Source organism: Myodes glareolus, chromosome 21 (assembly GCF_982192425.1).
Source record: "Myodes glareolus chromosome 21, mMyoGla1.1, whole genome shotgun sequence".
Classification (NCBI taxonomy): Eukaryota; Metazoa; Chordata; class Mammalia; order Rodentia; family Cricetidae; genus Myodes; species Myodes glareolus.
Genome location: NC_142046.1, coordinates 10,161,943 through 10,188,743, shown reverse-complemented (window position 1 = coordinate 10,188,743; position 26,801 = coordinate 10,161,943). Strand labels below are relative to the sequence as shown.

The 26,801-nt window shown below is 50.4% G+C and overlaps 1 protein-coding gene across 1 annotated transcript in view; it reads left to right on the top strand.

Annotated features, from left to right (window-relative positions):
* The first annotated feature begins 1,195 nt into the window (after positions 1–1,195).
* Positions 1,196–26,801, top strand: part of Gsn (gelsolin) — a 58,394-nt gene continuing 32,788 nt past the window's right edge. The window contains exons 1-3 of the mRNA XM_048432237.3: positions 1,196–1,274; positions 1,729–1,816; positions 15,813–15,891. The gene's annotated coding sequence lies outside the window, so the exon portion shown is untranslated. The remainder of the gene's footprint in view (positions 1,275–1,728; positions 1,817–15,812; positions 15,892–26,801) is intronic.

Sequence of the window (26,801 nt, the reverse complement as noted above, 5' to 3'; positions counted from 1 at the left end):
AGACAGGGAAGGGAGGGTGAAAGCTGGTGACATGGGAAGCACTTGCGGGTACTAAGAGAGTGGGCGGCAGGCAGTGGGGGTGGGAGGGATGACACACGAGCCAGCCTGGGATTCCACAGGCCTTGCCTTGCGGCTTTCCTGGCTCCTTCTCAATGAAAGACCAAAGTAGGAAATTCTGAGTTCTTGCTTTCTCTACTGCTGAAACACCAGCCTCGGCCCTTAGTAATTACTGAATCCTGCTACATTTTACCTTGTGTCGGAGGGAGCCTTACTCTGGTGAACATGAGCTACCGACACACTCAGACTGGAATGGACATGGTCATTTGCTGCAGCTCCCTGTGTGGTGTGTGAATTCTTCCAAAAGGAAGCCGTGCTTGGAGCATCCTGTTATCCTGCCTTAATAAATGCTCAAACGGTGTCTGATACGGTGCGAAGTCAATTCTTACACTTGCATCAAAGTGCCCTTCCACTCACCTTCCCGACCAGGGCCTTGAGGGAAGATTGGCTTTTACATCTGTTCATACAAGTGTCTACCATTGTACCAAGAAGCTCTTTCCTCGCAGAGTCACGTCACCGCCCACCATGAGAGGCCCCTTTGACAACTGGCTGCACTGTCAGTGCAGTGATGTGTTATAGTGCTACCCAGAGTCCTTGGGCTGGAAATGTCAGGCATTCCAGACCAGGCCTTCTGACTCTCACACCTAGCCACGGTTCACATTTTATTGCCTTGGCATTTCTCCTTTCTTACTTCTGGGTGAAGTTAGAAGAGAAGAAATTCTGCTTCATTCTCTTCAGTAGGGCAAGCTGCTGGTGGACTGCCCATCACCCCTCTCTCTTCCTGCCAGGAGCTATTTCACAGTGGGGAGGGGGGTTTTGCCTCTAAAGGTACTCGGGGACTGCTTTAGCTTTGCACCGCAGGTTACCCACGCCCGGTAACTGTCCCCAGCCTCTCTCTGGTGAACTCCTGAGTCTCCTCCTCACTATCTTAGGCCCCTTCGGAACTGCTCTTCATGTTCTCAGCCTCAGTTTCCTCCTGGTGACCACAGAGCGCTTGATTGACACCTTCAGGCCGGACAGAGGATGGATGCTAGCCTGAAGCCAGTCTTCCTCCTCCCAACTGCGCTCCTCCCCGCAGCCTGCCCCGCCTCGAGGGCGGCTCCCGTGCGCGCCCTGCCCACCCGGCCGCTAGCGCAGCGCACCCCGCCCAGACTCCAGGAACCAGCTGAGCACACAGCTGGACCGAGCAGACGCCGTCTCCAGCGCCGCCGCAGCAGGTAGGGAGGCGGGCCGCCCGGATCCCGGGCTTTCGGGGTGGACCGAGCTGAATCTCCTCTCCCTCCGGTGCCCATCCGAGCTCGGTCCACGCGCGGGCATCGCGGGGGGAAGGACGTGCTTGCTCACCTTGCCTCTCTTCAAGTGACCGAGAAGGGTGGACATAGAGGTGAAGAGGAGCGGTCCATTCCGCCACGCCTAGATCCGCAGTGCTGCAGGCACCGGACCTCACAACGACACCGCCCCGCGGGTGCTTTGGGGGGTGTCTGACCCCTAGTGCAGGTGACTGCCCACGCATGGCTTGAACAGTGGCCGAATAAGGAGTCCACGCAGCGGAGCCTTCACTCCTGAGCAATACCTTCCCCCTTCAGGGCCCAAAACTGTTAGAAAGTTCCTCTTTGTACGCGCCTGACATCTTCACGAAGGTATTTAGCTGTTTTCTTTCCTGCCTTGCAGTGTTGCGGTCCCTTCTGGCCTGGAGAAGAAACTTCTGGCTGACCGTCGACGCCTTTTTGAGTGATTAGAAGCCTCCATCAGTTTTCAGGTCTGCCTTCCCCCGGCTTTATTATAGCAACTTCCCCGTGGTCCAACACTTGCCAGACCTGCGGGGGTAAGCCCCAGGCCTGAGAGCTGGGGTTGGGCAAGCAGGAGATCCGACTATAGGTCCTCAGCCCAGACACCCACCCGTTTATGCCATTCCATTCTCACAGCCTCCGTAGAGCAGAGAGGAATCTTTTAACGGATCCAGGAGTTCCTCCTGGCGTTCATGGGGACAGAAGCCTTTGCAGAAGGAGCAGCCTGTGGGCATGGGCCCAGTTCCAGCCTTCTCTTCCTGACTCCTTTTGTGGGACCTTGCACTCGGGTGTTCTGTGCAGTGCCACCCTGCCCCATACAGTTATGGGTGCTTATTAGTATTCCGTGGGAGACTTTAAAGGGAAGAGGAAGAAGGATGGGAGAGCGCTTCCAGCTTCTTTGAAACTGTTTTCCTTTCTTGGGCTTCCCTATTTATAAATGCCAGGGAAATCATAAACAGCTGAGGGAGCTTGGTTTGGCATGTGTGTAAATTACCCAGCAGCAAAGGTTTCCTTGTGAACCAAGGGAGGAATTTACTCCAGAATTTTCCGTAGTCTTTTTTATTATGGACTTGCAAGAGCCAGGGGAAGCAGGCAGGCTTGCCTGTCAGTCTGTTTCCTCCCTCCTAACCCGACGCAGCATTCTCTGCTTTGTGTTCTGGGACCTGACCACGGACGGAGGGGTCCAGGAGCCCCAAGGAAGAGAGCACTCTTTATACTTCCTATCTAGACCTAGTAAGAGGGGGTGACTAATTCTGTCTGGGTGAGCCAGGCCTTAAAGATGAGTAATAGTTTGCCAGAAGAGGGATCAGGGCAAGAGCTGTTCCATGGCACGGGGGCAACTTGAGAAAAGGCACTGAGGTTTTCTGAGCGTTCTACATGGCTGGACTGGAGGATGGGGCGAGGTTGGAGTGCTGGAGTCAGGTTGTGAGTGGAGATGGAGCTGGGTAAACTAGACTTTGCTTCACAGGCAGTAAGATGCTGGGAAAGGTTTGTGACCCATGCAGTGACTGCAGTGACCGTGAACTCATGGAACCAGTTGCTGAGGAGGAAGTGCGGTGTCAGAGGTTGGGGGGCCCTGAGGAGGTCTTCTCAAGGTCAGCAGGCAGGTCCAAACCACAGCAGTGCCTGCTGGGATGGCCAACAGCAGGTCCTGTAAACTTAGGTAAATTTTATCTGAAGACAGATGGGATGCAGCTACTTACCGTTATCAGTGTCTCAGTGTTGCTGGTTTTCTTCTTTAAAAATAGCTTTAAAAAATAATAGACTATTGCTTTAGGTTCAAACTGAGGGACAGTCACGTAGGCTCTTTTGTCTTGATTGCCCTCCTCTTTCCCTCGAGGTGGACAGTGGTCTGTGCACTGACCTAGACTGTCACAGCAAGCACTGTGCTTGGGAGGGAGCACTCCCTGTCTCCTAGCGCTCTGGGGCCAGCAGTTCCCTCCTCCTGTCCCTCCTCCTGATTCCATGTGGGCTTTTGGCTCCTAGATGACCTGTGTTTAGCCATAAAGATATTATCATTCTGGCCTGGAGCGCTTTGCTCAAACACTGCTTTTTGGCTTCCTTCAAAAAAACTCTTCTGGTCTGCGCCCATAGCTCTGGAATATTTGCTGACCAGAAATGATAGGTTACAGGGAGAGAGATGTAAGAGAAATTACAAGTGCTAGCTTAGGCCTGGGGCCGCATTCTCAGTTCTTTTTATATGTCTGTGTATGTAAGTGGAGACCCGAATAATCACACAGAAACTCTATCAGTTACAACTCTGTTTGATCAATGACTCAGCCATATTTCTAGCTAGCTCTTACATCTTGAATTAACCCATTTCTATTAATCTTTATATCGCTATGAGGCTGTAGTTTACTGGGTAAGGTTCTGACTGGCATCTTTCTCCTTTGGCAGCTACATGGCATCTCTTTGACTCCCCCTACTTTCTCTCTATATCTCTGTTCAGATTTCCCACTTGGTTTTATACTGCTAACCCATTGACTGAAACAGCTTTATTCAGCAACCAATAAAGCAATACATATACAGAAGGACATTCCACATCATCTCCCCTTTCCTGTCTAATTAAAAAGAAAGACTTTAACTATAACATATTAAAATTACATATACAAAACAATTATCAAGCAAGAATTATAGTTATAATATTTTGTATGAGTCTAAAGTTTTGTATCTAATTTATCTTTTATCATAACTAAGGAAAACTATAACTATCTGTCTTTAACTCCACCAAAGACCCCAGAAAGATATAATATTGCCTAAATAAACAGAAGTGCACTGTAAGCAACTTCCAAAGTTCTTTTGTAACATTGGGGCATCCATCTTCAGCCTACAGGTTCATAGTATCCAACAGACTTTTCCATGAAGCAGGAAATTTGAAGATCTGTTCTGCCTTGTCATAGCAAAGATTATTAGTTGCTTTCTTCTGTGTCCTGCAGAATGTCTGGCAGTTTACTCTGTGAAGCAGGAACCCTGAAGGACCATCCCATCTTTTGGAAAGTTTAGCAGTCATTTTTTTCTGTGTGTCCTGCATGCCCAGTTCATGCAACATACCATTAAACAGTCTAGGCAGGAGCAGTTTCTTTCCCAAATGTCTAGCCTTGTCATATTGAAGGCAAATTCCATAATGAGTTTCTTCAATGTCCATCAACCTCTCTGAAGCAATTGGTGCTATCAGAAGCAGACATGTCTCACTGTTGAGAAAAGTTTAAGTTTTTAAAACATTTGAAATGCCATATTCTCTAGGTCTTTGAAGTGTTGAAGATTATCTGGCTAGCTGAAATAACATGAAATACATGTGCTGGAGTGCACATGTGGTGGTATATGTATGTGTGGGTGAGCATGATAGCGTGCACATGTGGTGTGTGTATGTGTGAGGGAGCATGCTTGGGTGCACATGTGATGGTGTATGTGTGAGTGAGCTTGCTGGGGTGTACATGTGATGGTGTGTGTGGGGAGGTGAGCATTCTGGGATGCACATGTGATGGTGTATATGTGTGATGTGTGTGGGGGGGGGTGAGCATGCTGGTGGTCTGAGAACAACTTTGCAGACTCAGTCTTCCCTTCTACCTTTACCTGGGGTCCAGGGGCCAAACTCAGTTCATCAGGCATGTGTAGGAGTCCTCGCTCTGCTCAACCACCTCACCAGCCCCTCCACTGGTTTTTTTTTTGTTTTGTTTTGTTTTGTTTTGTTTTTGAGAGAGAGTCTCAGTGAATTTGGAGCTCAACAATTCAGCTAGCCTGACCAGCCAATGAGCTTCCGGGACCCACCTGTCCCTGTTCTCTCCACGGCCAATACTGGAGGTACAGGTGTGCTGCTGTGCACCAGACACTTACGTGGTGCTGGGGGACACTGGAGGTACAGGTGTGCTGCTGTGCACCAGACACTTACGTGGTGCTGGGGACCCTGGAGGTACAGGTGTGCTGCTGTGCACCAGACACTTACGTGGTACTGGGGACACTGGAGGTACAGGTGTGCTGCTGTGCACCTGACACTTACATGGTGCTGGGGACCCTGGAGGTACAGGTGTGCTGCTGTGCACCAGACACTTACGTGGTGCTGGGGACACTGGAGGTACAGGTGTGCTGCTGTGCACCTGGCACTTACGTGGTGCTGGGGACACTGGAGGTACAGGTGTGCTGCTGTGCACCTGGCACTTACGTGGTGCTGGGGACACTGGAGGTACAGGTGTGCTGCTGTGCACCTGACACTTACGTGGTGCTGGGGACACTGGAGGTACAGGTGTGCTGCTGTGCACCAGACACTTACGTGGTGCTGGGGACTTGGTATGCACAGCCCAGGGAAGACTGGAGGGGCCTCGGGTTATTTATAAACACATGTGTTCTTTACCATCACCAGGTCCCCAGGGTGCAGACCAGTCTCCCATCTATTTTAGGAAATTAAGGCTCCTGGACGCAGACAAGGTCTTTCGTTAGCTGGGCACCCGGCCAGAACTGGTCCTTCCTCTCTACTATTTGTCAAACTCTTAGACATCCTCAAAGGCTGGGAAAAGTGAGTCCCCCCTGGTACCTCCTAAGAAAATGTGAGCTGAAGCAGAGAAAAGTGGGTCCCAGGAGTTATGCTATGCGTGGCAGTGGTGGGGAGGGCGGGCGATGTTTAGGCAGCTGAAGGATGTTAAGTAAAAATACCTCCTCCCTTTCGGCTGAATGAGCCTGTGTCATGTTACAGCCTGGTGCGGTTTGTGAAGTCGGAGACCACAGGCCGGCTCAGTTCCTGCTGCTGCCCGCTTCCCCTCCCCCTCCTCTTGAGATGTGTCCCCTTGCTCCTGCCCTGCTTGGGACCACATGGGCAATTGCAGGGTAGGGGAGAGAAAATCAGTGGGTGTGGTGGGTGAGGCGAGGCGGCTGAGGGCCAGGGCTGGGGTCCCGTCTGTGTCCCTGACAGAAGGAAGAGTGGAATTTGGCTCCTGCATGCCTTTCTAATGGACTCCAATGTCCATCGTACACCATAGGGTGGGGAGCAGTGTCAGAGCGTGGGTGGCTCTGAGTCAGAGTGCTTTGTGCTCAGCCTACTGACATGGAACCTTTGTGCCTAGAAGTGGCAGGTGAGCCCGATGCAGTCAGATGCAGAATTTCTGCGATCCTACTTGAATCTGGACAGAGTCTACTAGAATTTGAGCAGAACCAATAGCCCCAATTGTGCAGACAGGAAGCTGAGAGTGGGGTTTCACTCCCAGACACTATTTCTTGATTTCCAATTCACCTTCAGCTTTTATTGTTTTGTTTACTATCCAAATAGTCTTAGGAAGGAAGAAATGTTGACTCTATTTTACAGATAAGCAAACTGAGACCTTCCTTGGGGGAGTGAAGCTGCTTACCCTCTTTACAGTAACCCTGATGTTGTCCTTAGGTTACCCTCTTTGCAGATGAGGAAACTGAGGCCCAGAACCCTGAGTCTCCTTGCCCTAGGTCCTTTCCCAGCTCTGTGCTCCGCAGTTAGCTCTGCACAGGGCCTTGGCACCTCCTGCACTCAGTACTTGATTTAGGGAATGGGAAATGGGTCTCACTATGCAGGCCTGCTCTGTAAACCAGACTGGCTTCAGTCTCACAGAGGTCCGCCTGCCTCTGCCTCCCAAGTCCTGGGGTTAAAAGTGTGCACCCTTGTCTGATCTGTTTTCTGTTTGGTTATTTGTTTTTTCTGGTTATAATGTCTCCCTGAAACCGGCTTTCCAAGAGGACTCCAGAAAGGGTTTGAGCCATGGAGCCTGGTAGAGGACTCTGATGAGGGGCCAAGCCCACGGTGGTGGGTTCCTTCACCGTGCTCCATTGGCTAAGCAAATGGTGTCTGTTACTTTCCAACCTCATGGCTTTATCATTTGGGCCAAGTACTCAGCAAGCGAAGGATGTGTATTCCATGCATGCCAGCCTCCAGGGTGGGGCCCTCGGTGTCCCTGCTCAGAGGCTGTGGCTGGGCCGGACTCTTGTGAGTGCTCCGTAAATACTAGTTAAATCTGGGGAGTGGCCTGGTGGCATTTGTGCTTCGTCTCCTCGGTGGACTTTCCTTCCTCGTGGTGACAGGAGCTTGTGATAGGAAATTTGGAAAATGGAAATTTTTAAAGATTTAAAAACAACAACAACAAAGAATTATCCTTAGCTGGCACCTAAGTGAGCGCTACTAACTTTTGGGTGTGTTTTCTTCCTGGCATTCTCTTTTTTAGAAAAGATTATTTTATTGTTTCTGTGCATATGCAAGTATATCGGTGTGTGGGTGCGTGCATTGTAGTGTAAGTGCTTGCAGAGGCCAGAGGCGGCTGACCTGGAGTTGGGGAGAGAGACCTGGAGCTCCCTGGCGTGGGGGCTGTGAACTGAACTCGGATCTCTGGAAGAGCCCTGCTCTCCGGCCTCCACTTCCTGGCATTTTAAACACCACACAATGGTCATACTGTATGTACAATTTCTGTTCTTTTTGATTTTTTTCTCAATACTATAACAAATATTTTCTCATGAAGGAGTCTTTAAACGTAACATAAAACTGTTCTCAGGTTTACTATGGTTTGGTTTTATTTTTTCGAGACAGGGTTTCTCTGTGTAACAGCCCTAGCTGTCCTGAAACTTGCTCTGTAGACCAGGTTGGCCTTGAACTCATGAGATTGCCTGCCTCTGCCTCCTGAGTGCTGGGATTAGCACTGGACTTCTATATAAACTCTTACTCTCATGGGCCAGAAGATTAAAATGATAGGCTGATATGTGGTTAGTTTTTTCACTCTTGGGGGCCTGTCACCCAGCTCTCAACTGAATAAACGGAGACTTATTCCTACTTACGAATGCCTGGCCTCACCAGCTTTTCTAACTTAAGTCATCCTGTTTCTCTTTAACTACGTTTTGCCTCTGGGCTTTTTGCCTTTCTTTATTCTATGTATCTTTCTTTCCTTCTTACTCCATGGCTGGCCCCTGACATTCGCCTCTCTTCCTCCTTCTCTCCTCCCTTTTCTCTAGATTTCCCCTATTTATTCTCTCTGCCCGCCAACCCCATCTATTTCTCTCTCTCCTGCCTCGCTATTGGCCATCCAACTCTTTATTACACCAATCAGGTGTTTGAGGCAGGCAAAGTAACACAGTTTTACAGAGTTAAACAAATGCGACATAAAAGAATGCAACACATCTTTGCATCATTACACAAACATTCCACAGCATAAACAAATGTAACACACCTTAAACTAATATTCCATAGCAATAGTATAATTAATTTTATTTATTCATTTTTAAGTTTTTCATTTTCCTTTTCTTTCTTGGTGTTGGGCGTTAGACCCAGGGCTTCATGCATGCTGGACAACCTCTTTGCTGTACTCTTTGCTGTATTTTTTGTAAATTATAAAAGTGAGGTATGCTAGCTTGATTTTCACCACTATTATTCCACTCCTAGTGGGCAGGTAGGTACCTTCACTTAACAATCATCTAACATCACATATTTAGACTGTTCATAAACAATACCATGCTGAACACCCTAGTGAATAATTTTTATATGTTCTTTAAAAATTATTTACATTTATTTATTTATTCATTTATATGTGTGTGTGTGTGTTTGCATGTATGCCTGCATGACAGAAGAGGGCATCAGATCCCATTATAGATGGTTGTAAGCCATTATGTGGTTGCTGGGAATTAAAGTCAGGCTCTCTGGAAGAGCAACCAGTTCTCTTAACCTCTGAGTCATCTTTTGATTATTTACTTTTATTTATTTATTTATTTGTGTGTGTGTGTGTGTGTGTGTGTGTGTGTGTGTGCGTGTTTGCATGTGTGCCAACTTGGTGGAGTCTGTTCTCTCCACAATGGAGGGCATCAGACTTGACAGCAATTGCTTAGACCCACTGACCTCTTGCTCTGTGTTCTTTCTTCATTATTACAAATGGAGTTCCTGGCTCAGTTCTGAGACATTTGATAGCTTTTACTTTGCCCACTTGTTATCCAGAAGGGTCGCAGTGGTCACGAGTGGTCCTGTGTTTCTAGCATCACTGGCGGGGAAACCGCGTCCTTGAAGGAGCACTGTGACTGGCTACCAGGAGTCCTGCCTACGTCAGCAAATGTTTCTGCACAGTCCAGTATCAGTGGAAGAGGAGGGGGACCGTGGCTCTCTATCCAATTTCTGTTTTGCACTTGTGGTTTGGACCCTGATTGGATGCCTCTCTGTAGAGGTAACTTTGTTCTCTTTGTGCTGGTGGTGCAGACCTTGAGTGGACCACCCCTGTGCCTTGGTTTCCTCAAGGGTAAAGTTAAGATTTCAATGCTAGATCCACACATTTTTGTTAGTTTGTTAAGACAGGGTTTCCTATAGCCTAGGCTGGCCTTGAACTCACTATGTAGCTGAGGATGGTCCTGTACTCCTACCTCCATTACAAGTGCTAAGATTACATCATGTACCACCTTGCCCAGCTGCACATGCTAGACCAGCCCTCTGCCGACTGCAGGGTTCTGCAATGCACCTACGCAGTGTTTCCCAAGTACAGATCGTTCAGACTCTCAGAATTGCTGTTTTCTCATATCCAAGCACCCTGGAGCGGGAACAGAGGGTGAGGGCCATATGATCTTCGTATGGTCGCATGTTATTGCTTCTTGAGCTTCAGGTCAGGAGGTGGAAGCCAGTTGAGCTGTCATCCAGAGTGGGATTTTCATGGGCTAGACTAGACCCTGTCCCCTTTGCACTTTACCGAATTGTTTGTCTACCAAGCATGAGGACACTTGGTTCTAGAACACACTTTTAGAAGCTGGGCATGGCCGGCCTGACTCTTTAGATGATCTTTTAAAAGCTTGTAGAGTTCATGGTTGCATAAAATTCTATTTTCATGGCGGTGAATGTTTTAGATGTGGCAGGACTGCGTTCAGGAGCTTTTTAGAAATGTGGACTCTGAGACTCTGGGCGGCCGTATTAGCAACGCAGGAAGCAGGATGCACAGGATGCTAGTTAAATCAGAATTTCAGATAAAGAATGAACAAGTATTACTTTCCTCCCTGCAGTATTGAGGGCATACTTATAAAGAAAAATCAGTGCCTATCTACAGTTCAAATTTAAATGGGCATGCAGGGGTTTTTCCGGCAACCCTACCTCCCTGGCTCCACTGCATCATCCTGCACTCTACAGGAGCCTCATGGGATGCTTATACAATTTCAAGTGTGGAAAATATTGTGTGCTAGAGGCCTTCCATCAAAGCCCAAGCTGAATTCTTTTTGTAATGACTGCATGTGTAATGACTGTATGTGTAATGACTGTATGTGTAATGACTGCATGTGTAAATTAGAACATAGTATTTATTGGGGGGCTGATAATTCCCACATCACTCATTTGTATACGTCTGAATTTTCTGTATTGTGTTTTCATATTACAGAGAACTATAGGACTTATTATCCTGCCATTAGGCCTACCTGTGGGTCCAAAAGGTCCCCCACATTACAAGGAAAATATATAGAGAAATAGAAAATTAGTTTATTCGTGGTTCTGTCCACAACGGAGGTGGGCGGGTGAGTCTCAGTCCATCTCTGCCTGGGTCATAGCGGAGTGGCAGCATGCAGAGGGGAAAGAACGCCAGGAAATACACATGCTCGCGGTTCCCCTTGGCTTCAGGGCTCTTGTGGGTGGGCCAGCTTCACTGCCCACGTGGAATTTCCCTAGAAGAAAGCCAGTTCCTAGGCCTCTGTAACACCACATTGTTAACAGATGAGGGGAAAGAGCCTGGCTTTAGAAGAAGCCCTGGCAGCTCCGGAGGCTTCAGTTTCCCCACCTCCATAAACATCTCTGCCAGTGCCCGTGCCAAGCTACTCTCGGCCTCCACGCTTGGGATGGGAGCACCAACCTTTGTGTGCCCAACCCTGATACTGTGTGCTCTGACCCTGAAGAAGGTGACACTGTCGACTGCCTTCTTGCCTGACAGGCTTCCCCATCTGAACGGTAGAGATGGTCTGAGGACCTGCCAATTCCACCTCTCCACGCCACAGACCGGGGTTCCCATGTCCTGAGAGTGTGTTCCCACAATTCCACCTCTTCACACCACAGACTGGGGTTCCCATGCCCTGAGAGAGAGTGTGTTCCCACAATTCCACCTCTTCACACCACAGACCGGGGTTCCCATGCCCTGAGAGAGAGTGTGTTCCCACAAGTGCTCGCCTAGCCCTGAGTGCCATCACTTGTGTAGTTCAAAAGTGCACATCTGAATCAAAATTATTTCCGTTACTTTCCAACCCCAAGCCTGGGAAGATCAGGGAACTTGACTGTGGATGTCTCGGGTACTGAGCTTGGGCGAGTCATTGCCCGCCTCTTTGACCTGGTTCTCTGACTTGGCTCCCACTCCTCTGAGCATGGGAGTGCTGCCTTCTCCTCACCTCCCCAGTCAGCTTCCCCACCTGACCAGGGCCAGATCCCAAGGTCAAATGAAGGCCTGGTCTGCCCATTTTGCATCCTGGAGTGGGGTTCAGCTCTGAGGACAGGGAGGTGACACTGTGACACTAGGGGATGCTTTTAGACTTCTTCTAATGATTTTGAAAGTGGATAGACATGATGTTCTGAAGAATCTCCCAGACCTACCATGTCCACAATCACCCAGGAATTGGTGAGAATGTACGTGTTGATTCCTTAGTGCTGGGTTGGGGCCTGGAATCTGCATTCTCATGAGCGCCCAGTTTATGCTGTTGCTGCCGGTCCAGGGGCCACACTGAACTGGAAGATTCTAAATCGAGGACTGGGTGGAGTGCTTATCTAGCATGCGTAGCCCTGAGTTAGAGCTCGAGCATGCTACCGTGGATGCAGTGGTGCACACCTGTATGAAATGGGTGTGATGTTGCACCCTGTATGCAGTGGTGTGATGTTGTACACCTGTACAAAGTGGTGTGATGTTGTACAGCTTTACGAAGTGGTGTGATGTTGCATACCTGTATAAAGTGGTGTGATGTTGTACACCTGTACTAAGTGGTGTGATGTTGCATACCTGTATGAAGTGGGTGTGATGTTGCACACTGTATAAAGTGGGTGTGATGTTGCCCACCTGTATGAAGTGGTGTGATGTTGCACACTTGTATGAAGTGATGTGATCGTCGATTTAGGATGGATATTAAAAATTAAGCCTATTGATAAGGCATAAATAGCCAGTTTAGATTCAGGTACTTTTTTCTTCAGAGCTGCTTGTAGAACCCAGAGTCTTGTGCTTGCTGGGCAAGCCTTCCACCCATGAGCTTTCCCCAACCCAGGCAGCTCACCCTGGAGATTCCTTCTGTCCATCCTGCCTCCCTCTTCTCTTCAAACTCTGGGTCAGACTTTATTCCACTGTTTCTAGAATGCAAGTGGTTGTTGAAATAGTTTCCTGCTAAGTCATGGAGAGGTGGAGAAATAGGGCCCTTCAACAGGAGAGAATGACTCAGTGGAAAGCCATCTGAAGACCTGCAATGTGGCTCTGATAAATATCTCCACCAGAGGGTTTTACATTTAAGATGATAAACATCGTTCTCAGTAAATTTGTGGCTTGCCGTGGCTTAGATCATGTACCCTGTAGCCCCGTATACAAGACAGCTGTGGCTTGCCGTGGCCCAGATCATGTACCCTGTAGCCCCATATACAAGAGACAGCAGTGGCTTGCCGTGACTCAGATCATGTACCCTGTAGCCCCATATACAAGAGACAGCAGTGGCTTGCCGTGACTCAGATCATGTACCCTGTAGCCCCATATACAAGAGACAGCAGTGGCTTGCCGTGACTCAGATCATGCACCCTGTAGCCCCAAATACAAGACAGCTGTGGCTTGCCGTGACTCAGATCATGTACCCTGTAGCCCCATATACAAGAGACAGCAGTGGCTTGCCGTGACTCAGATCATGCACCCTGTAGCCCCAAATACAAGACAGCTGTGGCTTGCCGTGGCCCAAATCATGTACCCTGTATCCCCATATACAAGAGACAGCAGTGGCTTGCCGTGGCCCAGATCATGCACCCTGTAGCCCCATATACAAGACAACCGTGGCTTGCCGTGGCCCAGATCATGTACCCTGTAGCCCCGTATACAAGAGACAGCAGTGACTTGCTGAGGCTCAGATCATGTACCCTGTAGCCCCGTATACAAGAGACAGCAGTGACTTGCTGAGGCTCAGATCATGTACCCTGTAGCCCCGTATACAAGAGACAGCAGTGACTTGCTGAGGCTCAGATCATGTACCCTGTAGCCCCATATACAAGAGACAGCAGTGGCTTGCTGTGGCCCAGATCATGCACCCTGTAGCCCTGTATACAAGAGACAGCAGTGGCTTGCTGAGGCTCAGATCATGTACCCTGTAGCCCTCTGCAGAAATGTGCTGTAAGCCTGAGTAACCAAAGCTTTGGGTCTTTCTCCAAGTGAGCAGGAAGTGTACCCTTATTTATAGCTTGATACTGAGTTAAAGCTAGACCCAAGAGCAGCAGTCTGCCTAGACATCTTAGCTGTGTGACCTGACCCCTGGAGCCTTACTTCACCTCTCTTGAGCCTGAGGTCTTGCTTGGTGAGGTGAGCGGCATGGTACCTGCCTAGCAGGTTTCCTATATTGCCTGTCGAGTCTAATGCCTGGTAGGTGGACAGAAAGTGACAGCTTGGCCATTTGAATCCTTGTGGTGTGACTGGCCATCTAGTCCAAAAGTCCTACTGATGACTTGGGAGGGGTCTTACAGGGTGAGAGGAGCCACTGCTGCAGCCTTCACCTCCCACAGGCAGAATGCTCCGGATGAGGTCCCCTAGTGGCTTGCACACTGTCAACGAGCTCCCTGCCCAGAGACTAGCTTTTCCTGATTCTTGGAAGCTGCCTCCTCTCTCTGAGCTCTGAGGCAGTGCAGGCAGATGTGCAGGCAGACGCAGATGTGCAGAGCTATGGTGGGGGCTGCGGCAGAAACCCTCTATTTCTTGCTCCTATGGGAGCATGTGGGTGGAGACCGAGCTAGTAGGGTCGGCAGCTTGCAGGTCTTGTTTTCCAGTTGCCTCTGCCCTTTCAGAAGGGAAACCCGCAAACTTCGTCTTAGCTGGGGTCTTTGTAAACCCAGTCAAGCGTGCAAGCTGGAGTCCATCTCAGGAAGCGTGCGGTGCTTTTCTGGCCTGTAGATGGCAGCATCTGTACTGTGAGCAAGTTCTGTGGGAGTGTGCCTGTGAGCGCATGTGTCACACATGCGTGCAAGCATATCCTTCACTGGCTTCTTCCTTTGGGGAGTCTGGAGCTGCGGCGGGCAGGGTCTGGAGTAGCATGGGCTGCATCTGCTGGGAGGGACCGTACAGACACAGACTGCTGCAAGTTAGTGTGGCAGAGAACCTAGGAGCTGAGGGTTCAAGGACACAGGGGTACAAAACTTGCCCAGAGGATGCAGGGACGGAACACACTGTATCTGGCAGGAGTCTGGCAGGCACAGACAGAAGATGGCAGCAGATGTGAGCTGCGGTCCGAGCGGCTGGCCACGGCAGACCACAGAGAGTAGACACCCAAAGTCGGCAAAGGATCCTACACTTTGTCTGGGGCTGTGTGGAGCCACCGCGGGTCTGAGCGGCCCAGTGATGTGGTCTGGGCCTGCCCTGAGAGAGTCAGAGACAGACTGGCCAGCTGAGAGGTGGCAGTGGGGGTGGAGAGTGGGGTGTGATCCCCTGTAGTCAGAGGCTGAACTGAATTGGAAGTCAACATGAGCTGGAGGTCGTGGGATTGATGCCAGGACCTCTGTGTGGATGCTCCCGGGAGATGTGGCCAGGGGTACCCCTTGCCGAATGGGAAGTATGAGGAAAGGGGTACACCTAGGAACGTGTACAGCCCCCCAAGTGAACAGGTGAGACTGGTTTGGAGTTAATGGAGTGTGCATATCTATCTGTCATTTTTCAAAACAAACCCCCCATGTGCTTTGACATGCCTCTAGTAATTGGGATTTTTTTTTTTTGCAAGATATTTGAGAAAGGCCTGCAGAGGTGCCATTTACCTTCAGTTCCCCAGACCTAGAGAAACGTGTGACCTCTGACCCCTCTGCCTGTGGCTCCATGCCCATTGCTATGTTACCTACTGACATTATAGAAACCATCAACAATGTCTGGGCCATATGCTCCAGTTAGGAAGGGGCCTATATCATCACATCAGGAGCCTTGGGGCCCACTAGGTTGGGATCCTGACTCTCCCCTTGTCTGGAAGAAACTGGTGAAGTATAGGAGTGAAGTTCCAGGTTGTCCCTGGAAGTCAGGGGCCGAAGGGCCCAGCTGTACAACCCACCATTGGATAGGATGATTCTTGGTGATCCTTCAGCCCCTCTTCTAATGGGCACTGGAGGTGGCGTTTGCTGGGTCATGTACTGCGCCACACAGCCTCAGAGTGAAGCAGTTACTCCAAGGAGCTCACAGCCTGGCATCCTGAGGTCCACTCTTGACCAGCTCAACCCTCCAGCATCAGGGGTGGGCAGCCCTGGCTGGAGATATGCAGGTAGGTGGGATTTACCCATGTGACCTCAGACACTGACACCGAGATTCCTGGGCCCTTTTCCAGGTTCCACCAACACTGCTCTCCCAGTGCCTCGGCAGCTGTCACAGCGTCTCCTCACGGAGTGGCTGTCTTCTTCTGAAAGGTAGGTAGAACAATACAGAACCACTGTGTACCCAGTGTCCCGGGAGTCTAGATGATTCCGGAATGGAAGCAGCTGAACAGCTTTTGTGGAGTACAGGTTTCCCTTTGTGGACAACACCGTTTATTCATTACCCCATCTGCTCCTCACCAAGAGGAAGACAGCTGAGGGCAGGGATGAGGCGGGCTGAGCGCCCCATGCCTGCTCCCGCCCTGGCCATGCTTCTTGCTTGCTGTGTTCTCACGCCTTCCGGGAGCTCTATGGTGGGGTGGGTTCCCTTGAGGAGGAGAGGTGGGAACCCTCCCTGCAGGTTGTGGAGAGGTGGACAAAGTTGGGTGTGGCCACCACGTCCCCGTTTGTTGACTTAGGAGGCACCTGAGGAGTGTGAGTCATGGGAGGCTGGATGAGTCATTCCCACCTGGCTGGGCCCACTCTCAGATTCCCGGGTGATCCTGAGCTGCACTGGGGGCTGGGCAGAGTGCAGAGTGCTGGGCCAGGAGACCCTGATTCCTTGGGTGGGGCCTGGGCGGTTCCTCCTGGAGGGCGGTACCTTTTGCCCCCTCATCATCTAACGAGGTGGTGGTGGGGATCAGACAGCCCCGCAGATGCCTTTGTGAGATGGAAAGCCAGGAGGGTCACAGTGAGAGCATTTCAGCCTAACAGAAGAGAACTTCCAGTTGTGTGAGGAGAAAGGAAAGCGCCCTCCAGCATATGGCATCAGTGGTCAGCCCATGATGTCACCAATGCTTGCCAAAGGAAGCAGGAAGCGGGTGCCTGCATTTCCCAATCCTCCACTGAACCCAGTGGAGGAGCTGAGCATGCCTCTGTCCCTCTGAAAGTCTAGATGACAGGGCCTTTGTCCTTGGATCCAGAGGTTTCTAGAAGGTTCTGTAGACCTGGCCTCCCTCAGCTACCACTGAAGAATCACATCTGGCTTCTGGGGTACCTGCTTCTAACAGTCCAGAAACTGGGGTGTCCCTACCTGTGTATGATTCTGCCTGTTGAACTTCTGGAAACACCACAGGGCCACAGCCAGACCTGCTCGGGCCTAGCTGAGTGTCTCAGGAGTCTGCCTGTTCACCCTTGCGGCTTCCCTATCCCCTGCACTGCACCTGCCTCACATTCACCTCCATGAACTTGGGTGTAAGCACGGTGCCCTGGTGTCCGCCCATCAGACCCTCAGATATCCTTGTCCCAAGTCTCTGGCACATTGATACCTTCTTCTCCATCTGGAACATTCTCTCCCTGGCCGCTGGAAGGCTGTCTTGTCAGTTTCCCTGAGCTGCCCCACCCACCCTTTCTGATATGCACAGCGCTTTGTTTTTCTGACTTAAATGTTAGGCGGATTCTGGAATCCATTCATTCCCAGAATCATGTGACAAGTATCTAGGGCCTGAGTTGGCAGTTGGAGAAGACACAAAGAATAGAACCTTCCTATTCCTCCTGGGTCTTGTGTAAATGGTTGTGCCTGCCTTGGCTTCCTGGGTCTTGTGTAGATGGATCTGATGGTCCAAGGCAGCAGCTAGGAGGAGGTGTTTCTCTGGACAGGGCAGAGAAGCGTGCGTGCCGGACAGCAGGGTGAGCTAGGAAGGGAGAGCATCCCTCAGACAGGATGGGGAATGGCCAGGCAAGGGACCAGGGCTTCCAGGCCATGCTGCCTTTGACTGTGGATTTTACTCCACGCTACTAGAGACTGTTAGGAGCTTCCCAATGGGAGACTTGGAAAACTTCATTAATGACACCATCTCACACATACATACATACATGCATGCACATGCACACACATCTTATGACCCTACATGGCATCGTTTAAGTATTTTCCTCACTGAAGTGCCCTGATTCTTCATGTAGGACCTGGTGTTGAAGTCCTGGGAAATGTGTGCTCTCCCAGGGTTCTCTTGGCTCTTTGCCACCAACCTCCCTCACCCCCATCTCCCAGCCAACCCTTGCTGACTCTCTGGAATGGGTGGTGAACAGCCCCATCCTGAAAGAGGAGCCATGCAATCCCCGAGGGAGACAATTGTGGCCCATACCCAGATGCTTTCCAAGACACCCATGGGGCCAGTCAGCTTTTCCTGCCTGTGAGATGAGCTCTGGACTGAGAAGGGGAATTGGGTGTTCCAGGCAAGAGGATAATGTGCAAAGGGCTGGTTACCTGGAGGAGCCCTGTGTGCCTGAGGACAAGTGAGTCATGTCTGGAGACCAAGGCGAGAGTGGCAGGAGGAGACACGGATGTCTGGAGAGAGACCTCGGATGCTAGCTAAGCTTCAGTTTTCCGGTCACTGGGAGCCATAGATGGCCGTTGAGGAGAGGAGCGGCTTGACTGATGAGATTTCAGAGCAGTCAATTAGTGGCAGGCAAAGAGGAGGGCGGTCAGAGAGGGCAGTGCCGGAATCTTATAGGAGAGTGTGTTCCAGCCAAGCTCTGTCACGTCCCTTTCCTATTCAGAGACAGACACACACAGACACATTTACAGAGAGAGAGAGAGAGAGAGAGAGAGAGAGAGAGAGAGAGAGAGATACACACACAGCGACACACACAGAGACACAGACACACACAGACACACACAGAGAGATAGAGATATGCACACACAGAGACATACACACAGACACACACACGCAGACAGGTAGAAACTCAAACAAACACACACACATACACACACACACTCAGACAGATACACACACACACACACACACACACACACACACACACGAATGACCTGTGTCTCTCTTTCTCTCTCTCTCTCTCTTTCTCTCTCTCTCTCTCTCTCTCTCTCTCTCTGTTCTTCGCTCTTGCCTAGTTCTGTTCCCACTGTCTAGCTAGGCTGACTTGAGTCGGATCACTGCAGCACCAGACTCTAGGAGTTAAGTCTGAGCTAGTGTCTCTGAACAGAATGTGCCCCAGTCCCTCTCAGCTTCATTCTCTGTATCCATGTAGGAGGGCTCAGATGGTGACCTGTGAAGGAAGGGGTGCAGCACTTGGGTACATGAGATGGCTGGGGAGCCTTTACTGTAAGGTCAATGCCCTGCTCAGGTCACAACAGGCTGTCCCCAGCAGTGCTCACGAAGGCCACGAGGGGGATTTGGGGGGTGGTTCCTGGCCCAAGGTCAGGCATGGGGCTGGTTAGGATTCATTCAACATTTCCTCTCTTGGACTCAGTACGCAGGATGGTGAGGTTCTCAAAAATCCTAGACAATAACAACAACAAAATTTAATTTGCAGTGTGCCACAGGGGCTGTGATGTAGGTCAGTAATAGAGGGCCTGCCTGGGATTGGCTCCCAGTTCATCAATAGCGATAAAAAGAGCGACAAGATACAGTTTCCAAGCTGATCAGAGCTGGGCACAATGAGATAAGTGTTTGAAAGGCAGGGTGTCACAGCATCCTGGCTGAAAGGGCCCAAGGGTGCACACCGACCTCCCTAGTTCACATTTTGGGAAACTGAGTCCCAGGCAGAAGCCATGGAAGTAAGAAGCAGTAAAAGAAGCCTAGGCCCAGGTCCAGTCTCCCTTCTAGGCAGGTGGGGCTCTTTGCTCAAACCCTCTTCCTCAAGAATTGTGAACAATGGCTTCCTGAAGAAGTTTTAGTTAACTGTGTGTGGGGAAAGAGCCATTTCTGGGGCCGTTTGTGCTCTGATGCCTGTCGAGCTGGGCCTGGCATAACTCTTTCAACCCCAGCCAGAAGGGCCTATTTATAGCTGCTAGATTGAAGCCTGGCCTATCTCAGGAGGCCTTTTCCCTCTGTCCTGCCCAGCCGTGGCTGAGGAAAACGCTCTATGGGGAATGATGAGCCGTGGGAACTGAGGGGCTGTTTGAAGCCTGTTCAAGCAGGACCTCAGTTTAGCTACCAAGTATAATGGCTTTCTGCCTGTTCTGATGCCCTCTTCTGGTATCCAACAGCACTACATACACATGTATGGTGCAGATACATATATGCAGGCAGAACACCCATAAACATAAAATTAAATAAATCTTTTAAAAATAAGAATAAAAAAGACACACTTATTTTCATTTTATATGTTTTGCCTACATGTCTTTTTTTTTAAAAAAAATGTTTGTTTATTATATATACACTTTTCAGGAGATAGTGCCAGATCTCATTACAGATAGTTATGAGCCACCATGTGGGTGCTGGGAATTGAACTCAGGACCTCTGGAATAGCAGTCAGTGCTCTTAACCTCTGAGCCATCTCTCTATCCCTTGCCTACATGTCTTTAGCCTTGTATGTGCGCCTAGTTCTAAAGAGACCAGAAGAGGGTATTGGATCCCCTGCAATGGAGTAAGGGATGTTTGTGAGCTGCCATTTAGTGCTGGAGCTGAACCCAGGTCCTCTGCAAGAGCGGCCAATGCTCTTAACCACTGCACCAACTCCCCAGCCCATGTAGGTGCTTTTAAAAAGGAGCAATGGAGAGAGTAACAGGCTTCAAAATCTAGCCCTGGATTTAAACCCTGCTCTGCTTTGCCTAACTGTGCAGTCTTGAACTGAAGACTGACTTCTCTGAGCCTCAGTTTCTCCATCTCTAAAATTGGATGATGGCACCCATAAATTTTAATGAGGATTCAGAAAACTGGTGCTTATGAAGTTCATGTCATGGGGCTGAGGAGATGGCTTAATAGCTGAGGTGCTGGTCCCACGTGCCTGTTTGGTCCCTTGCACCTACATAACCACAGAGAAGGGAAGGCAGGGACAGGAGGATCCCCTGGGCTTGCTGGCTAGACTGTCTGAGCTAATATGTGAGCTCCAGGCTCAAGGAGAAGACATGTCCTCCAAAATGTGGTGAAGAATGATTCAGGGAGACGGCTGACCTTGATCTCTAGCCTCTACATATATGAGCACACATCTGCACACACATACATACATCTGCACACATACCTACACACACATACGTGCACACCTGCACACACGCATCTGTAGACATACACACCTTCACACACAATACCTGCACAATACCTGCACACACACATACATGCACACATCTGTGTGCACACACATCTGTACACGCACATCTGCACACACATCTGTGCACATACATGCATGCACACACTTGCACATACCTGCACACACATACATGCACATATCTGTGCACACACACCTACACACACATCTGTAAGTGCACATTGCACACATACATCTGCTCCTACACATATGCACACACACACATCTGAGCGCACACCCACACACACACACACACACACAGTTGTTGTTGTGACGTCTGCACATACGGAGCTTCAGTGTGTAGAAGGGAGTTTTATTTGCCAGTGATGAAGCTGAGGCTCCTTACATATGCACTGCACCCCTCAGGGGCTAAGAGCAGTCAGGCTTGGGGAGCCCTGGCCTCCCACACAGCCCTGACCTTTCTCTCTCCTCCTCCCAGCCTCCTGGGCCGATCCTGTTCCCAAGGTTCCGGGGAGCTCCGTGTTAGGGATTGTTTTTCTTAAGAAGTCCCTTCTGTGGTGCCACAGGATGACTCAGAGCTCTGAGTCACAGCTGATGGCAGGGGAGGCCCGCCCTGGGAGGGAGGCAGAGGGGAAGGAAGAAAGAAAACAGGAATGGGACCAGTTAGTCCCAGCTGTCCTGCTGTTTGATCCACCAGACCCAACAGGCCCCTTCTCCTGCTTAACCTCAGTTTCCCCAACTATGGTTGTGCCGAGTGGTTCCCGTTGGTAGCTGACCCTTAGAATTGGGTTCCTGGACCCCCACAGTTCTGCATATTCCAAGGCTGGGACCGTGCTGGGGAGTCTGTGCTCTTTCCAAACTCTCCTAAGGATCTGCTTGCCCACTCTTGTGTGTAGAGATGCCCACAGCCACGCTCTGCTGCCAGTGGCTCTGGGCTGCTCTCAGCTGCGCTTCCAGCAGGTGACAGTGAAAAGTTCACTTCCCCAGCTAGACATGAGAGGTGGAGGCGGGAAGGGGGGAGGGCGGCTTTTGTTGTTTTTCAAGACACGGTTTCTCTATGTTGCTCTAACTGTCCGGGCATGCTTTCCGTAGACCAGGTTGGCCTCAAACTCACAGAGATTCACCTGCCTCTGCCTCCCGAGTACTGGGATTAAAGGTGTGCACCACCATGCCTGGCTAGCATGAGGACTTTTGTTTTCACAACAACATTCCTGTAGTATAATTCACATAATTGATTAAATTCACAGAGTTTCCATAAATACATGATTCTGCCATTTTCATGAACTCTGATTCTTAGTGAATTCACAGTTTTGAAATCATCTCCACAATCATGTTTGAGAGACTTTTCTTTCCTCCCTTCCCTCCTCTTCCCTCCCTCTCCCCATCCTTCCCTACTTCTCTCCCTCCATCTTCTTTCTTGAGACAGAGTATCTCTATGTAGCCCTGGTTTCCCAGAAACTTGTGTAGAAACTTGTTGGCCTCGAACTCGCCTAGATCCGCCTGCTTCTGCCTCCTGAGTGCTGGGGTTAATGGCATGCACCACCACACCTGGCAAGAACATTTCCATTACTCCAAAATGATCCCTGTGCTCCACTGCCCACAGCTAATCAGCATCTGTGTCTAGCACCCCCTCATCAGGGTCTGTCTCTAGTCCCCCTCATCAGGGTCTGTCTCTAACCCTCTCCCCTTATCAGCATCTGTCTCTAGCCCCCCCATCAGGGTCTGTCTCTAGCCCCCCCATCAGGATCTGTCTCTAGCCCCCCATCAGGGTCTGTCTCTAGTCCCCCCATCAGGATCTGTCTCTAGCCCCCCCTCATCAGGGTCTGTCTCTAACCCTCTCCCCTTATCAGCATCTGTTTCTAGCCCTCCCATCAGGGTCTGTCTCTAGCCCCCCCTCGTCAGGGTCTGTCTCTAGCCCCCCTCTCATCAGGGTCTGTCTCTAGCCCCCCTCATCAGGATCTGTCTCTAACCCTCTCCCCTTATCAGCATCTGTCTCTAGTCCCCCATCAGGATCTGTCTCTAGCCCCCCCCAATCAGGATCTGTCTCTAGCCCCCCTCATCAGGGTCTGTCTCTAGCCCCCCTCATCAGGGTCTGTCTCTAGCCCCCCATCAGGATCTGTCTCTAGCCCCCCCATCAGGGTCTGTCTCTAGCCCCCCTCATCAGGGTCTGTCTCTAGCCCCCCCCAATCAGGATCTGTCTCTAGCCCCCCTCATCAGGGTCTGTCTCTAGCCCCCCCATCAGGGTCTGTCTCTAGCCCCCCCTTTCTGGCCCTGTGCACACTGTTATCCTGCTCCGAACCTAGGATTTCTTCTCAGTATGAGGTCACCGCACCCTCTTGCCATCTGTTAGGATTTTCCAGCATACACAGTGTCTCGTGCACAGCAGACAATGGGCACATGGGCCTGGTGTGTGGCCCAGACTCAGGCACTGTTTCAGAGCACTTACCTAGCACGCCACGTGCTGGGATGGACACCAGTTATCTACTTCTCTGTCAGAGAAACGCTACTGGCGTCACATGCGAGAGCTGGAGAAGGCCGGGCACTGACAGGACAGGTTGATTTGACACAGTCACACGGTGACAGAGGCTGGGAAGTGTGTCCTTAGCTATGACGTCGTATTGCCCCTGCTCCTTCGGTGAATGCCCCTGGGGTGAGGACCACCACAAGGATGTAGCATGTAGCATGTAGCATGTGTTTTCAAGGACTGAGGCCCGGTACAGAGGACATAGACATAGCAGAGTGTATGGTGGGTGAATCCTCACCAGAGGCAAGAGCGACGTTAGTAAAGCTACAGAAGAGAAACCTAGCACAGGTCGAAGGAACACAGGCTGGTGTGTGACATAGTCATGTGTTTGTATGTGACCCTGGGTGTGGCATGGCATATACGATGTACAGCCGTGAGCAGAAGAGCTTGGGGCTGGAGCTCTAGCAGTTATGGGTTCCTAGGCCACAGGAGGCTCTGTCATGGTAGGACCTGGGGCCCAGCAAGAGGCTTTTCTCCTCCTTACAAAGGCCTGCCTGTTTCTTCCTCTTGTTTCTGGATGCTAAAGAGTGGGCATGTTCCAGAGGAGCACTGGGGCCTCAAGTACACCCACTCTCCCTTTAGCTCAGACAGGGGTCAAGGCATGGGGCCAAGCCTGTGGTTCAGGAGGAGCCTGCCAGGCCCCCAGCTCCCCAGTCTCCAAGGCAGCCCCCCACCCCAGCACTGGCTGGGGCCAGCACCAGTAATTTTCCTCTTCCTGATCCTCCTTCTTATTGGCTCCCCGACTGCTTTGCTGGCTCGAGAGAGATTGCCTCCAAGCCTTTGGGGAGTAGATTGCTAACAGCTGCTGAGGGAAGTGCGGAGGAGGAGGAGGAGGAAGAGGAGGAGGAGGAGAAGGAGGAGGAGGAGGAGGAGGAGGAGGAGGTTGTGGGTTGTGCACAACAGTTTCTTGAGCCTTCTCTGTACCTGGAGCTCACCATTTTACCCTGTCTGAACAAGAATGGCAGGCCCAAGGTCACACGTAGCCAGTTCCCAGGGTCCCTGGCAGGGAGCTGAGATCGCACAGGTGTTAGGGTAGATGGCAGAGGATGTCTGGGAGTCACTGAGCTATGCTGCTTAGGGCACATGGGTACCAGATCTCAGAGGGTCAAGCCTGGGAGCCTGTGTCTGTATTGGGGCCATGGAGGGGTCAGGAGCAGCGGCAGCCACAGGCCTACTTGAATGTGAGATCTTGTGAGTCCTCCCTCTCTGCTCCTTGCTAGCCCCCGGCCTTCATCTTTTCATTGGAGTTTTTCCAGATTTTTTAAAACTTAATTAAGATGCAACAAATCTGTGACATACACCTGGCTGTCCTGTGTCCAAGGGTACTGAAGTTTAGAGGGCTTGAATTCCTTGTCACGGTCACCTTGTGAGTGTTGGGGTCCATGCTGTTTTGGGTGGACAGAGCAAGCCAAATTCTTAGAGGAAAGAGATTTTTGAGGTAGCTAGGAAGGCTCGGAAGGCTGGCTCCTCAGGTGATAGTCACCTACCCCTGGGCTAGCCACCACCCTGTCTCTGGCTTTAGTTGGAACCCTCCAGCTGTCCTTTGCTTTGAATGTGAAAGCGAGGTAGAGACCAGGGGTGGGCATGGAGCAAGTGAGCTGCAGGCGTGTAAAGGCTGGCAGGTGCTGGGGGCCATCTTTGGATGTCACGGTAGCCTTGTCCTCCACTTCACAGAAAATGAAACTGGAACATTAGAAAGGGGCCACTGGCTCCATCCCCGGAGCTGCTTCACATCCCTCCTGCGGGCTGCAGTGGGGCATTCGGGCCATCAGCTCTCATGCAGTGGCCAGAGCCCCGCACAGGGGAAACTGTGGTGTGGTTACCTGTGAAGAATGTGGGAACATAACGGCTTCATATGAAGCCATTAGCAGGAGGATGTGGCCCCATCTGGCCCACGTTGCTTATCTTACGGAGGTTGGTCTGGGGAGTCCAGATGCTGGAGAATGAACTTAATCTCCAGATCAATTTGGCCGGGTGAAGTGCTCACTTTTTTCTCTTTCTGTATCTGTGTCCCAAGGCCTGAACGGTCCTGGAGAGGGACTGATCACTCCTGTCACAAGAGTTCTCTTGACTGGGTCCCTAGTGGACAGCGCATTGTCTCAGAAAGAGACAGCAGATGAGAAGTTGCCCAGTTGTTTTTACTGTGGCAAAGTAGACCTTACACGAACTTTAGCATTGTGAATGTTTTAAATGCATGGTTCCCTGGTGTTAAATGCACTGTATGTCCTGCACCCACCACTACTCTCCGTCCCCAAGAACTCTCTCTCTCTCTTGCAGAACTTGTTAACCTCAAAGATGTGAGGAGAAAGACCACTGACCCAAAACATCATGGGCAAATTAATTAAGGCAAGCAATTAATTAAAGCAAGCTTTTTTTATTCATGTACACAAGCTGCCTTTCCCTAAATGTAGGGTTCAAGAGATCAGCACTGGGCATGAGGAAGACAAAGTTTTTATAACCGAGGGGTAGGGGGTTTCCAACTGGGGGATTTGGAGAGCAAAAGCTGGCAAGGTTACAGGAGCAGAACATAAACATAGCAGGTCAGTCAAAACAACCTCCTGAAGCAAAGACAAGATTGCAGGGTGGTCCTAACAAGGTAGCCATAACAACAGGTCAGTCATAACAACCTCCTGAAGCAAAGACATGATTGCAAGGTGGTCCTTACAAGGTATACATAACAACAGGTAGTCATTAACAACCTTTTGGAACAAGTAGGGTTCCAAGATGGTTACAACTTTTTGATACAAAGATGTGGTTGCAGCTTCCTGGAATAGGCAGTACAGAACCATTTGTATTTAAGGTTACAGGTGGGGCAGAGCCTAATCCTTGAGAAACAGTAATTTAATCATAAACAGGAATGGACCTAGTTTATCTTTACTGTAAGATGACTTTATCGCCCAAGATGGAGGCAGACTGGTTCGTCCACTGAAGCTCTGCTCTCTTTGGACAGTAGCCCACAGTTCCCTCCCCCTTACACCATCACTTCACTGTACGGTCCTACAGTCTGATTCTTCCCAGAACTTCACGGGAGTGGACTCACAACATTCCTGCCTTGTGACTGGCACAGTGTCCTTGAGGGTCATCCCTCTAGCAGGATGGAATCTTTTCACAGGTTACTATGCCGCTGTTTGAATATGTTTGCTGATTGTCTACTCACTCATTAATGAACCGCTGGCTTACTTCCATGTTTGAATTGTTGTGGGCAGTGCTGCTGTGAACATGGGTGTGCAGATACTTGCTTTTATAAACCAGGGTTTTTTGAACATTTATTTTATGAAAAATCCCCCCCCCCTCTCTCTCTCTCTCTCTGTGTGTGTGTGTGTCTCTGTCTGTCTGTCTGTCTGTCTGTCTGTCTGTCTCTCTCTCTCTCTCACACACACACACACACACACACACTTTGTGGTTTGTTCTGAGATCCAGTCTTGCTAGCTAGCCCTAGGTGAGCTGAAACTTATTATGCAAACCGGGCTGGCCTCAAAGTTGCTTCTCTTGC